This window comes from Dipodomys ordii, unplaced genomic scaffold (genome assembly GCF_000151885.1).
Source record: "Dipodomys ordii isolate 6190 unplaced genomic scaffold, Dord_2.0 Scaffold31, whole genome shotgun sequence".
Taxonomy (NCBI): Eukaryota; Metazoa; Chordata; class Mammalia; order Rodentia; family Heteromyidae; genus Dipodomys; species Dipodomys ordii.
This window is the reverse complement of record NW_012267247.1, coordinates 7,996,551-8,008,107: the sequence shown is the minus strand read 5'-3', so window position 1 is coordinate 8,008,107 and position 11,557 is coordinate 7,996,551. Positions and strand designations below refer to the sequence as shown.

The 11,557-nt window shown below is 41.7% G+C and overlaps 1 protein-coding gene across 2 annotated transcripts in view; it reads right to left on the bottom strand.

The window, feature by feature from the left end:
- Positions 1 to 11,557, bottom strand: part of Pafah1b1 (platelet-activating factor acetylhydrolase 1b, regulatory subunit 1 (45kDa)) — a 68,407-nt gene extending 56,850 nt beyond the window's left edge. Inside the window, exon 1 of one of the 2 annotated variants that reach the window (XM_013016465.1) lies at positions 11,430 to 11,557. The gene's annotated coding sequence lies outside the window, so the exon portion shown is untranslated. Of the gene's footprint in view, positions 1 to 10,582; positions 10,723 to 11,429 lie in introns of those variants that run through there. The other variant, XM_013016466.1, reaches the window with a different exon arrangement.

Genomic DNA, 11,557 nt, shown 5'->3' with positions numbered 1-11,557 from the left:
GGCTTTTTTCTTTTTGCTTATGTGGTGCTGAGGAATCGAACCCAGGGCCTCAGGCATGCAAGGCAAGCACTCTACCACTGAGCCACCTTCCCAGCCCCACCTTACCTCTCTTATTCCTTCATTTTACACATAACCTCTGCTTTGCACTATTAGGCTCCATAGTGGCATCTTCCACAATGCTGACAGGGGTATCTATAAGGTGCTAATCTAAAATGTCACTTATCACAACTTAAACTTCTCTAAATACAGCCAGGCACAGGTGGCTCACGCCTGTAATCCTACTCAGGAGGCTGAGATCTGAGAATTGCTGTTCAAAGCTAGCCCGGGCAGCAAAGTCCATGAGACTCTTATCTCCAATAAACCACTGGAAAAGCGGAAGTGGTGATGTGGCTCAAGTGGTAGAGCACTCACCTTGAGCTGAAGAGAGCAGGGACAGCACCCAAGCCCAGAGTTCAAGCCCCACAACAGACCAAAAAAAAAAAAATTCTCTATAAATACTCCAAAAGGCAAAGCAGTGATCCTCAAAAATAACTAGGAGATAACTAAAAATGCAGGTATCCCTGGTACTACCATATAGAATTGATTGCCTAAGTTTAAGATGGAGATAAAAATGTTCATTTAAGTTATTTGAATGCATATGGTCCAAGCACGTACAAGCCCAATGAAGACAAGTACTCACTCCACTTATCCTTTAGTCACCAAAGTTGCTTTTTGTATACAAATTACTTTCTCTATACAAATAAACATTCTCACTATTATCCTTAAAAAACATGATAGGCCATCTTCAAAAATATCAATTTAAACCAGATGTAGGTATAGCTCACATCTGTAATTCCTTAACTTCCTGAGAAACTAAGATCTGAGAATCAAGGTTCAAAGCCAGCCTGAGCAGAAAGTCCATGAATTTTTTTTGCGGGGGGCAGTCCTGGGGCTTGAACTCAAGGTCTGAGCACTGTCCCTGAGCTTCTTGTGCTCAAGGCTAGCACTCTACCACTTCAGCCCCACAGTGCCATTTCTGGCTTTTTCTGTTCATGTGGTACTGAGGAATCAAACCCAAGGCTTTATGCATGCTAGGCAAGCACTTTACCACTAGGCCACATTCCCAGCCCCAGTCCATGAGATTCTTACTTCCAATTAAATACAAAAAAAAAAAAAAAAACAGAAGTGATAGAGCTATGGATCAAGGGGATAGAGCATTAGCCTTGAGCAGAAATGCTCAGGGACAGCACCCTGGCCCTGAGTTCAAGTCCCAGGATGAGGGAAAAAAGGAATAGGAAGGGGACACAAAAATATAGAACCAAGTTATGTACACGTGGATCATGCCTGTAATCCTAACTACTCAGGAGGTGGAGATCTGAGGACATTGGTTCAAAGCCAACCCAGGAAAGTCCATGAGCCTCTTATCTCCAATTACTTACCAAAAAGCAGAAGTGGAGCTGTAGCTCAAGTGTTAGAGTACTTCCTGGGGCACTCAGGGAGAATACCCCAGGCCCTGAGTTCAAGGCCCAGGACCAGCACACATCATATACACAAAATCAAGCATCTCTGTGAGGACTTCCTTAAAAATTCTAAGCCATTTCACCAAAAAGTACATTTTGACTGTATCACCTTAACATGTTAAATGTTTATAAATTTAAGATCTTTTAAGATAGAAGCTGAAGATCATGTTTGTAGTCTTAATCCTCAGATATATCATATCGCTAGCTAAATAAATATTTGCTGGAGAGAAAATGATGAAAATTCAAAAGAGAAGCAAAAATATATAGCATTGTTGGAAATTGTTTTAAAAAGTAGAAATTCAATGTGGTTCTGTATAAAGTATTACAAGGGAGAGTATAATACAAAAACTGTAAGAATTCTAGTAACTACTATTCTCAAGAATTGTCTACTATACCCACAGAACAGTATATTGGAAATGAACTTTACAATTTCAAGCTGGGGGGAGAGTGGGGAAGAGAAGGAATAGTGGGAAAACAACAAGAAAAGGGGTAACAATGCTTGACAAGAAATGTACTCATTACTTTACTCATGTAACTGTAAGCCTTCTGTACAGCATCTTTACGATAAAATAAAATTAAAAAAAAAAAGAATTGTCCTACTCTCAAACTGTAGTTTCTCCTTAAAGTAACATGGGTCTAACCAGTCAAATAGCCTGTTTTCTCTACAGAATTTAAGTTACTTTTGAGTAAAGGGGAGAACAAAATGAACCCACTACTAGCACATATTACTTATCTTACTTACTACGATAATATACCCCATTAGGTTTCTCAGATCACAACAATCCCTCTTTAAACAAGTTCCCAAATACAGTTCTATTTTAAAATTCCAACTTATTTATGGTCAACATCAAATCTGAATAACAAACTTTACTCAGTAACTTCTAGAGTAATAAAATGTACTTAAATATAACTTCTCCAAAGGTTATTTCTGTATCTTTTTTATTCAAGTTATTATGCATATTAAAACATTTTAAGGCTTTATCTCAAATTGTTTAAAAAAGCAAATTGGGAAAGGTGTTTGTTTTTTTTAAGCAATTAGGGCCAGGCATGAGTAGCTCACAATTATCACCCTAGCTACTCAGAAGGCTGATATCTGAGGATCACAGTTCTAAACTGGTCCAGGCAGACTAGATTTTCTTCACTTTTTCTATTGTATTTTGCTGGTCATGGGGCTTGAATTCAGGGCCTGGGCATTGTCCCTGAGCCTCTTTGAGTGCTCTACCACTTCAATCAAAGGCCCACTTCTGGCTTTTTCTGAGTAGTTTACAGGAGATGCCTCGTGGTCTTTCTGCCTGAGCTGGCTTTGAACTGTGATTCTCATATCTCAGCATCCTGTATAGCTAGGTATGATCCACCAGCACCCAGCTATAGACTAGATTTTCTTAGAAGAGGATTGCCTTAGCAGTTTAACCATGTAACTAAGCAGTCATTAATATATTCATATAGGTTTTACACTGTTTTGTGTGTGCTTTATGACTTTTTTTTACTAATTTATATTTTATTTCATTTTTTTATCTAGGATTTCTTCTTTTTTATTGTAAAAATACGTACAGAGGGGTTGCAATTACAAGGGCAAGATAATGAGTACATTTCTTATCAAGCATTGTTGCCTCCTCCTTTGTTTCCCCTTCCCATCTCCCCCTCCCCTGCTTTTTTTTTTTTTTTTTTTTGCTGGTCCTGGGTCTGGGCTGGGGTTCTACCCTGTGCTCTTCAGCTCAAGGCAAGAACTCTACCACTTGAGTCACGGTGCCACTTCCTGCTTTCTGGGGGTTAATTGGAGATAAGAGTCTTTCCTGCCTGGGCTGGCTTTGGGCTGAGATCCTCAAATCTCAGCCTCCTGAGTAGCTATGATTACAGGCATAAGACACTGGCTCCTACCCCCTCCCTTTCTTTAAAATGCAGGTCCTAGAACTTGAACTCCGTGCCTGGGTGCTTTCTCCAGGAACTTTTTCACTCAAGCCACAGCTCCACTCTGGCTTTTTGGTGATTGATTGGAGATCTACTGCCCAAGCTGGCTTTGAATCCAGATCACAGCCTCCTAAGTAACTAGAATTTCAGGCATGAGCCACTAGAACCTAGCAACCTTTCTCTCCCTTTTAAAGAGTAATTTCTTGTTTTGAAATTATTTTAGAAATACCAAAAAAGTTGTAAACTCAAGCAAATGAACACCTGCAATGAATTAGCTTAGTAGGCTCAAATAGTAAGCACCGAATCAAAAAGCTGAGTGATAGATGGGGACAGGCAGGAAAACTGGAGAATGAGGGAAGGGGTGATATTGTCCAAAAAGAAAGGTACTCTTTCCCTCCCCCACGGTATAAGCCCTGCTTTCACTGTATTTGATGTTGGTATAATTTGTAGAGGGGAAGGGAAAAAACAAATCGTTTAAATAGGGATACAGATGGACCCACTGCAACAATGAGATGTACAAGTCATGTCGAAAAACTTTGGGGGGGGGAATTGGGTAGGGGGGTGGGGGGATAGGAAGGGACGGAAAGGGGAAACAAAGGAGGAGGCTACAATGTTTGATAAGAAATGTACTCATTGGGCTGGGAAGGTGGCTCAGTGGTAGAACGCTTGCCTTGCATGCCTGAGGCCCTGGGTTCGATTCCTCAGCACCACATAAGCAAAAAGAACAAAGCCGGAAGTCACGCTGTGGCTCAAGTGGTAGAAGACTAGCCTTGAGCTGACGAGCGGAGGGATAGTGCCCAGGCCCAGAGTTCAGGCCCCACAACCAGACCACCCCCCCCAAAAAAAAAGAAATGTACTCATTATCTTGCCAATTAAAAAAAAAAAAGAAAAAAGGGGCTGTGGGTTTAGCCCAGCGGAAGGGTGCCCGCCTGGCACGCACAAAGCCCTGGGTTCAGTCCTCAGCCCTGGGGGGAAAAAAAAAAGAAAGGTACTCTTTACCTGACTTATATAACTGTAATCCTTCTATATATCACCTCTATAATATTTTTTAAATCTACTAAAGCCGAATAAAACAATAATAAATGACTAAAAATAAAGCCAAGTCAAGCCAAGCACTGGTGGCTTACGCCTGTAATTTTAGCTGTACTAGAGGCTGAGATATGAGGATTGCGCTTCAAAGCCAGCCTGGGCAAGGAAGTCCATGATACTCTTCTCTCCAATTGACCATCAGAAAAACCAGAAGTGGAGCTGTGGCTCAAAGTGGTAGAGCACTAGCATTAAGCAAAAGAGCTTAGGGATAGAGCCCTGAATTTAAGCCCCAGTATTTGCATTAAAAAAAAAAAACACCTAGGCAATTCGGGCTGTTATTCAAAATAACAATATTTTAAATTGTTGACAATATAACTCCTGACAGCTAAAGTGAAGCTACAGACAGGCACTGGTGGCTCATGACTGTAATCTTAGCTACTCAGGAGGCTGAGAACTGGGGATTACAGTTTGAAGCCAGCTGGGGCAGGAAAGTTTTTGAGACATTTATGTCTGATTTTTGTGGTTCAAGGAGTAGCTTTGAGCAAAAAAGCTCAGTGCCCTGAGTTCAAGTCTCAAAACTGGCACAAAAAATAATAATACTGAAGATAAAAATTGTTTTAATAAGTGGAAAGAGACTAATCTGCCTGAGAGAAAAAATCCTGAATGATGTATGTAAATACTTTTCCTGTTCAGGAGGTAAAACATGGATTACTTTCTAAAGTAGGAAAAGTAGCAACTTTGTATTAAAAAAAATAAAATAAAAAACCTGATAAATAACCACATTAAACCAAGGGACAAGCCGGGCGCTGGTGGCTCACGCCTGTAATCCTAGCTACTCAGGAGGCTGAGATCTGAGGATCCCGGTTCAAAGCCAGCCCGGGCAGGAGAGACCGTGAGACTCCTATCTCCAATAAACCACTAGAAAACCGGAAGTGGCGCTGTAGCTCAAGTGGTAGAGCGCTTGCCTTGAGCTGAAGAGCTGAGGGACAGCGCCCAGGCCCTGACTTCAAGCCCCATGACTGAAAAAAAAAAAAAAGAGCTGAGTGCCAATAGCTCACATCAGTAATGCTATCTACTTGGAAGGCAAAGATGGAGAGGATTGAGGCTCAAGCCTAGCCTAGGCAAAAATGTTTGCAAGACATAGAGGAAAAAGCAGGTTATGATGGTAGAGAAAGTATAAACAGTTTTATGGTATAGAGTACCCTAAACAAAAATTGAGTCTCTAGTTCAAAAATAACCCAAGCAGCTGGGCACCAGTGGCTCATGCCTGTAAGGTTCAAAGCCAGCCAGAGAATGAAAGTCTGTGAGACATTTGTCTCCAATTAACCACCAAAAAGCTGGAAGTGGAGCACAGAGTACTAACTAGTCTTGGGTGAAAATGCTCAGGTACAGCACCCAGGTCCTGAGTTCATTCAAGACCCAGGATAGGGGGAGGGGTGGTAGGGGAAGTACTTCAGATAATTCCTTAGCCTCAGTTAACTGCCAATTCTAGTCAACAAAAAGCCTCTAAAGCAGACAATCAAAATGTACACAGATCTGCTGACAGTGGCCTGTAATCCTAGTTACTCTGGAGGCCGAGATCTGAGGATCTGGGTAAGTCTGGAGACTCTTTTCTCCAGAAAACTAGAAGTAGACTGTGGCTCAAAGTGGTTAAGTGCATGCCTAGAGCAAAAGAGCTCAGGGTCAGTGCCCAGGCCCTGAGTTCAAGCCCCAGGCCGACCAAAAAGCAAAAAATAAAAAGTATACAGAGGGCTGGGAAGGTGGCTCAGTGGTAGAGTGCTTGCCTTGCATGCATGAGGCCCTGGGTTCGATTCCTCAGCACCACATAAGCAAAAAAGAAAAAAGCCAGAAGTGGCGCTGTGGCTCAAGAGTGGTAGAGCACTAGCTTTGAGCTGAAGAACTGAGGGACAGCATCCAGGCCCAGAGTTCAGGCCCCATGACCGGACCCAAAAAATATATATATATATACAAAATTATACAGTTGGATTAATTCATTTCTCATAGCTGAGAATTTTGTGGAAGTTTAATTTTTGGTCCCAGGACAACATAATATTTCTGGAAGAAGTATCAAAAACATCCTTTCGCCTTAACTGTGGATGGATGGCAGTTTCAACAAAGAGTATCAGGATAGCAAATGGATAAATTCCTAACTCCCATGGAGGCCTAGATTCATGCTAAGACAACTGCTCTACCATTAAGCTGTAGCACATTTCTTCTCACGTAATTCTGTATTTAATCAAATGCAATATTTATCTATCAATGCTACCTTTAAAGTACTTTCTTTAGTTCTACTCATATTAAGGCTTTATGCCTGCAAAACAGCAAACACAAAACCTTGGTTAATAACTGTCAATTTAAGTGACTACAAAATAAGTTAAGTCATTATAAAGAGAAAAGGGCGTATTTTATCACATAAGCCAATTCCCAAATGGTTCAGTGACTGTATCTCATTTTTGGCCACTATGGTAACATGTGACCTTAGGAAAAGAAATGTTACAGAGTTTTAATTTTATCATCCATACATATCCTAATCTACCTCAAAAAGTAGTCAGAGAACAAATAAAAAATGGATACCAAGCTCAACAGCAACAAGGTTTTACAGGAATGTTTATGACAATGTTAAACGGTAACATTTTAGAGAATACCATTCCAAAGGTATCCTTGACAAATGCAGATTAGTCCTAACTACAAGTTTTCGACTAAATATCACCATCCTTTAAAGTGAAAACAATAAATCAAAATAATAAGCACTTATGAGGCCCGTATCCAATGAATATAAAGTACAAATACCAATTAAAACCTGTCGACTGCAGTGCTAAAGATAAAAATTATATATCTAGCACAAGTTAAACTTTCATTTAAATGACTGTGCAAAGTGTCATACCAAACCAGCAGCAATGCCAGAATACAAAAAGTCTTCACTGCAATTAACTATTAGGCTTACATAATACAGCATCTTTCTTCATGAAGTAAAAAATTTCCCAAAATGTTTGATCATCAACAACTAGGATTCACTCTACAGCTAAAATCTCCAGAATAGATTTGCTTTTCAGTATTCATACTGTAGACCATTAGTTTCATCTTAAAGCAACCTGTCAAGTAAGATGTATTTGTGTGGGTTTTGTTGTTGTTGTTTTACAGAAGATTGGTGGCAGGGGCTGGGAAGGTGGCTCAGTGGTAGAGTGCTTGCCTTGCATGCCTGAGGCCCTGGGTTCGATTCCTCAGCACCACATAAGCAAAAAAGAAAAAAGCCGGAAGTGGCACTGTGGCTCAAGTGGTAGAGTGCTAGCCTTGAGTGCCCAGTCTCAGAGTTCAGACCCCAGGACTGGATCCAAAAAAAAAAAAAATCTGTCTGGGGATCAGCATGGATGGCTCAGGCCTCCAATTCTAGCTACTCAAGTGACTGAGATCAGAAGATCTGGGCAGGAAAACTAAGTGAGACTCTTATCTCCAATTAGCCACCCAAAAGCTGGAAGTAGAGCTGTGGTTCAAGTGGTAGAGACCACATCAAGGTCATGAGTTCAAGCTCCAGGAACAATCAACAAACACAGATATAACATAATTTCCTAGGTTCCATCAGCCAAGTACTTCTACAAAAAGACAATCTCTTTTATTTTAGTTAATATCACAAGCCAGGTCCACTTAAAACCAACTGAGCCTTAAGTCCCTTTGGAAAAGGCATGCATGACTCACTGCTTTAGAACTTAATGGGAAGAGTTGGAAAATATATTGTAATATTTTGCCTTGGGCTTGTTTATTAAGACAGCTCTATCTTAATACTGACAACTTCTAATTTTTACAGCTTACTTATTAAGGTGACAAATTGTGAATATGAACAACATGTAAACAAAAAGGTCTTATTTTTTCCTGGATACTCATCTCTGCCAACTTAGAACATAACTAAGAGGAAACAAATTGTTTTTCTTTAGTGTAGACAATTCAACAGGGATGCGCTAAAAAGGCAAATACTATGAGATATTAATTTTTTCCTTCTGCAAAGCATCTCCAAATCTCTTCCACACCGAAATACTTTATCTGGAAAATTACACAATAAAATTTAAAAATATACTCAAAAAGCTACTACTATTAAGAAATGAAATTCATCCCATCACAATGCAAGTTTTATAATTACAAGATTGTAAAAAATTAAAGTAGTTGATCTCAAAATTCGGCAAAAGATTCAGGGTCAGATTTACCAGAAACACGTACACACGTGTACACACACACACACACACACACACACACACGCGTTGCTCTCTTACTCAGACCAAATTACATTAAGCTCATAGTCATTGAAAAATCACCACTCAGTATGCGGCTTTTGTAACTATGAACAGTAAGGATGGGGTATGTCAAACATACCATATGGTGAATTAATATTCCCAACTGACTCATTCCTTCCTGTCTTAACCCATCTACTTTCTAATCATATTAAAAACAACAAAAATATAAAGTTATAAATTGGGATACACTTGTAAGGTTGACCAAAATGACATTACTATGTAATTTTAATACTCTTAAAAAAATTAAAGGACCTTCCCTACTTCATGTTTCCAGAAAAAAGAGATTTTTAATACAAAGTAGCCTTCAATGCAAATTATTTTATCCTTTTATTTTCTCATCTTTGATGCTCATTACTTAAAATCAAAAACAGACTACTGTTTCAGTGTGAACTAAAGTAAAAGAAAACATTTGTCGTATTCTTACTAAGGGTTTTTTAAATAGTATATCGACTCCTATTTCTTGCCCAATATTTCTGGCATTTATTAATTTATACTTATTTGACCAGAATGACCAAAAATCATAAGAGCTTAAATTTATGCCTAGGTAGTTTACATATATATGCACACACAAAAATAGACAATAAGTGCCTGCCTGAGGAGGGACACTGCTTGTATTCCAGTTACTCAATGCCCATACTGCAGGGTGGAAGAAGGGGAAGGTGGAAAATCCTATAAGACATGAAACATTAAGATTTACTACAGAGAAATGTTTTTGTTTTGGCTATAATTAGTATCAAATTAGTTGCAAAATACAAGGAAGAGAAAAAAAATGCTATGAAGGGGCAATCTAGCATTTCACAGCTTCTGCTCTCTTACTCCACCCAGTCTTCTCAGCTCAATGGCTGTTCACAGCATCCACAAATATTAGCCCATTTTTTAAAAAGGAGGTGGAGGATGTACCAAAATAGGGCTTGGTCCAGTAAAAATATGCAGAAATGTTATATGAAAAACAAGGTTCCTTTTTTAAAAAAATACATACTAATTTCACATTTCTTTTAGGAATAGTCTCCGAACAATCAAAACAATGATCATTTATAACAGAACATGAAAAAATAAAACACCCCCAAATACAGATTACATTTCTATGTTAAAAAAAAAAACTCCAATTTGCAACTGCCAAGTATTTTGCAAAAGTATGTCCGGACAGACACCCATTAGAGATTAAAAGCTAGCTAATGCCTTAAAACCAAATCAGAACGTTTTAAGTAAGAGCTTTTTATACACATCCACCATCGTATCAAAATGGGCATTCCCAAAGTAGGAAATATTCCTGATTAAGGGATTGAACCCTGCAGTAATGGGGGGGGGAAGATATTTAAGCAAACACTCCTGTGGTAAAGGGGATGACAATATTACTAGTATGAAAGGCCCACAATCCTCTCCGCCCTAACCTCAAAAAGAAATTCACACAAAACAACCCACCCTCAACAAAAATGGAATTGCTAAAAATGGCTACATTTTTTGTTTTGCCTTTAAAACGTTATGACTCTTCAGGATTGTGAGCTTAGAGGTTGGAATTACAGTAATGTCTTTATTTTCTCCTGATTACTCCTTAAGGAAAGGGGGAGGGGAATCTTGGCATGATATCGCCCATTGAGAAGAGACCACAAATCTGGTGCTTCTCTTCAAAAGCACAATTTCTTAACCAAAAGGACTGACATGAATTAGACCCAAATCTCAACGTCAAAGGAAAAATCTCCTGCCCTCCTCCCAATGAGTTTCTTGCTAAGTCACTGAAGAAAGGCAGAATAACAAATAAAGCTAGGCACCTTGCTATTTCCTATTTCACGTACTGAAAACCTCCTCTGGCTCTCTGCTGTGATGCTTACTTAGATCGGGAAGAAGCAAAAGGTAATTTCTCACCTGGGAGGCTAGAGAGAGTAAATACAGGCACTGCGTTTCCAAAAAGAGTGGAGAGATGAGATTAGATGAACAGGGGACCTCGAAGCTCTGTGTGCACAACGTCAAAAGACAACTCCCGTCCCAGGAGCCAGTAGCAGAAAGGAAAAACCCTGCTCGATTTGTCGGATGAATGCTGCAGATCTTTCCCGGGGTCGGGCCGCCCGTCCTTCCAGGATGCTACACTGGCGGGGGGGCGGGGGGATTGAAGGGGGGAGGCTGGCGGGCCACCCTGGTCAAGTCAACCTCATCCTAAGGACAGGTGGGGGACGGAACGCCTGGAAGGCCGTGTGGGTGCTCGAGCCAAGGCCCCGAGCCGACACCGCGGAAGGGTGGGGACTGCGGAGCTCGCCTCTGCAGCCCAGGAGGAGAGCGTCGAGCCCTTTCCCCAAGATCACAGCTCGACCTGATCTCCACGCCCTTCCCACCCAAGAATACTTTTCCTGCTAAGTCACGGCGGGAGGAGGGCGATCCCGCGTGGGGGGGGGTGAGGGGGGGAGAATGCCGTGCGGGTGGAGCTGCGGCGGCGCCGGCACCGCGGATCCCCGGCCGGAGGACGCGAGCGAGGGCAGCGCCCTCCCCGGCCGGGCCCCCCTCCTCCGTGCCACTCACTCAACGGCCGTCGCGGCCGCCATTTTGAGAGCGAGGAGAGAAGAAGAAGGAGGAGGAGGCGGCGGCGGCAGGGGGAGGGGAGAATGGGAGGGAGGGGACCGGCGCGGCCACATCGTCAGGCCGCCGGGCCCAGCCCGCCGCCGCCCGAGCGCGGTAAAGGAGACAGAGGAGAGGAAGGGCGCAGACCGCGCCGCCTTACCGGAGCGCTGCACCGCCGCCTCCGCAGGGCCTCTTCCGTCCTTCACTCCCATCCACCGGCGGGGGAGGGGGAGGGAGAGGGAAGGGAGGAAGGAGGGAGGGAGGGAAGGAGGGAGGGGGAGGATGGCG